This window comes from Peromyscus eremicus, chromosome 9 (assembly GCF_949786415.1).
Source record: "Peromyscus eremicus chromosome 9, PerEre_H2_v1, whole genome shotgun sequence".
Taxonomy (NCBI): Eukaryota; Metazoa; Chordata; class Mammalia; order Rodentia; family Cricetidae; genus Peromyscus; species Peromyscus eremicus.
The window spans coordinates 67,897,778-67,901,392 of NC_081425.1; the positions used below are offsets into that span (position 1 = coordinate 67,897,778).

General features: G+C 42.3%; 1 pseudogene; it reads left to right on the forward strand.

The window, feature by feature from the left end:
- The first annotated feature begins 548 nt into the window (after positions 1–548).
- On the forward strand, positions 549–1,374 carry LOC131920016 (protein SET-like; annotated as a pseudogene).
- The last annotated feature ends 2,241 nt before the right edge of the window (positions 1,375–3,615 follow it).

Sequence of the window (3,615 nt, forward strand, 5' to 3'; positions counted from 1 at the left end):
TTTACATTGATTTTATATATTTACTAACATGAAAATATCTCTATAGTATATTTTATTTTAAAAATCCAGATTGAGGCTGAAGAACGGCTCAGTGATTAAGAGCATTTTCTGCTCGTGCATGTAACACATGTGGGTTCAGTTCCCAGCACCCGTATGATGGCTCACAACCACTATAGTTTCTGGCAATCGGACTTCCTCTTCTGACCTCTAGGAAGCACCAGGAATGCGCATGGCCCATATATATGTATATGCAGGTAAAACACTCATATATTTAACACAAGATAAATAAATGTAAAAAAAAAAATTGAAACCCAGAAACATACAAGGCAGAGGTGAAACTATGACAAAAATTCCAGATGTGAGGCTGCAGTTAAGAGCACTAGCTGCTCTTCCAGAGGACCCAGGTTTGATTCCTAGCCGATCTGTTGCCGCCTTCCCTGGCCCGTCACAACGTCCCCACCCCAGCCAGCCTTGGTGTCCAAGCCAGGAGGAGGCGGCAGGAGCAAGCGGCCCCGCTGGCCGTCTGTCCCTTGCTCCTCTTTCGCACCATGCTGGCACTGACGGCCAAAGCTAGAAAAAAGGAGCTCAACTCCAACCACAACGGGGTCGACGAGTCTTCAGAAAAAGAACGGCAAGAAGCAATTGAACACATCAATGAAGTACAAAATGAAATACACAGACTTAATGAACTAGCCAGTGAGGAAATTTTGAAAGCAGAACAAAAATATAACAAACTCCGGCAACTTTTTTTTTTTTTTTTCCAGAAAAGGTCAGAATTGATCTACAAATTTTGGGTAACAACATTTGTCAACCATCCACAAGTGTTCTACACTGCTTGGGGGGGATCGACATTACTTGGCCAGAGTTGAAGTGACAGAATTTTGAAGACATTAAATCAGGTTACAGAATAGATTTTTATTTTGATGAAAATCCTTACTTGGAAAATAAAGTTCTCTCCAAAGAGTTTCATCTGAATGAGAGTGGCGACCCACCTTCAAAGGCCACTGAAATCAAACGGAAATCTGGAAGGATTTGACAAAATGCTCAAGTAGAACGTAGAATAAGGCCAGCAGGTAGAGGCAGCATGAAGAGCCGGAGAGCTGCTTTACCTGGTTCACTGACCATTCTGCAGGTGAGTTAGGAGAGGTCATCAAAGATGGCATTTGGTCAAACGCCTTGCAGTGCTATTTGGTCCCTGATATGGATAACGAAGAAGGAGAGGTGAAAGATGATGATGATGATGATGATGATGATGATGATGATAAAGAGGAAAACTTGGAAGATATTGAGGAAGAAGGGGATGAAGATGGTGAAGAAGATGAAGATGATGATGAAAGGGAGGAAGGGGAGGAGGATGAAGGTGAGGATGACTAACACAGAAGACTGGTGGATTCCAGCCCTCTTTTTTATTTCCTTTTTCTTTTTTAATTTTCTCCAGTCCCTGGGACCAAGTAGCAGTCATCCCCTGCCCCCCAATCCCTCTTGTGCTCAGTCACCCCAGTTTTGTGGTTTCTCTTCTCAACACCATGGTTCTCAACCTGTTTTGGGGGAAACACCTTGAGCAAAATACAACAGGAAAAAAATCTCCACTATTCTGTCCTAAATTCCTTTTTATCCTTTCTTGTCTCAAACTGTGGAGTCAACACTACCATTGTGCTCTGTGGGAAAGAAGAGAAGCCCTCCGGCCCCCTTGGCTCTGCTGGAGGCTGGGGGGTGCCAGGCCCCTGTGTGATAGAATTCTAGCTTTTTTCCTTTCTCTGTATATTGGGCTCAGAGATTATACTGTGTCTCTATGTGAATACAGACAGTTAGCATTTACTAACATGTATCTGCCTACTTTCTCTTGTTTAATTAAAAAAAAAAAAGGAAAAAAGAAAAAAAAAAGGGCCATAGAAGGTCAGCAAGGGTGGGTTTGAGGTGTCTGGTGGGGGTAAGTGGGATGTTCTGTATGCTCTGAATGTGTTGCTCTGATTGGTTAATAAATAAAGTGCTGATTGGCCAATAGTCAGGCAGGAAGTATAGGCGGGACAGAGAGAGAGGAGAATGCTGGGAAGTGGAAAGCTGAGTGAGGGAGATGCTGCCAGCCGCCACCATGAGAAGATGTTAAGATACCAGTAAGCCATGAGCCACGTGGCAACTTATTGATGAATAGAAATGGGTTAATTTAAGATATAAGAACTAGATAGCAAGAAGCCTGAGCCATTAGGCCAAACAGTTTAAATAATATAAGTGTCTGTATGTTTGTTTGAGTCTGAGTGGCTGTGGGACTGGTGGGTGAGAAAGATTTGTCCTGATCGTGGGCCAGGTGGGACCAGGAAAACTTCAGCTACAGGTAGGGGTAAGTGGGCATTGTGACAACACGTCTTCTCCTTTGGCATGTTTAATTGTGATGTTTAACGGACAGCCTTGCAGTTTAAGATGACACTTTTAAGATAAAATTCTCTCCTAATGGGAAAAAAAAATCCAGATGCTTTGGTCAGAGAAATGGCCCAGCAAATACAGGTGCCTGCTGCCAAGGCCAGCGGCCTGAGTTCAAGTCCTGGTACCCACAGGGTGGAAGGAGAGAACCAATTTCTACGTGTAGTTCTCTGATCTCTACACATGCACCATGGCACACTGGCACTCTCTCTCACACATACACCAATACATAAATGTAATTAAAAATACTTTAAAAGATTTTTAAAAATTTTATGCTTATAATTGTTTTGTCTGCATGTATGAGCACCACATGTATGCAGTGCCTTTGGAGGCCAGAAAAGGGCATCAGATCCCCAGGTACTGGAGTTATAGGCAGTTGTAAGCTGTCATGTGGATGCTGGAAACTGAGCCCAGGTCCTCTGCAGGAGCACCAAGTGCTCATAACCACTGAGCAGCCTCTCCAGCATTATTTTTAAAAGTATTTAAAATTCAAACATTTAATAATATTATCCATTTTAAACATCTAGTGGTATACATGCATATGTCCAAGATACATATTCCAAAATATTAGTGATCGTTGCATGTAGGTGGAAAAAAATGCAAGTGGTTTTTAGAATTCTCTTTTACCTTGCCTGGATTTCCTAAAAAAATTTTTTTTTATGAGGAACATAAATTATTTTGTAGTACATAGAAAACAGAAATGTTATTTTAATTTGTTTCCTTATTTAGTTCATTTTACAGCTCTCCCGATTGAACAAGGTCAAAAAGATTCTGTTTGTCATTTTCCAACACCTGAGTCAAATGTGTTTGGTATCAGCCTGGAAAGGGTCGGGTACAGAGATGTTCTTCAGCTCACAGTGATAAGAAGAGCACCGCTTCAGAGCTAAAGGGAGATAAGGAGAACATTGCCCATTTCCTAGTACTGGTGCCATCCATTTCTGAAGACAATGGCAGGTGACTCCCAATCATCAGCTAAATCACACAGCTGGACAACAGAGCTGCAGCCGAGTTTGTCAGCTGGAGGTCGCCTTGTCTGGGACCCTCATGTCAAATCGCTGGGGGAAAGCAAACCCGCTCTTGTTAAATTTCATAACGTCTGAAAGTCAGGGACGTCTCACGCTTGCAAACTTCGATAAGAAAGTTTACATAGACTTCATCACTGCGGCAGATTTAAAAGGTGAGAAAATAAAGGCAACA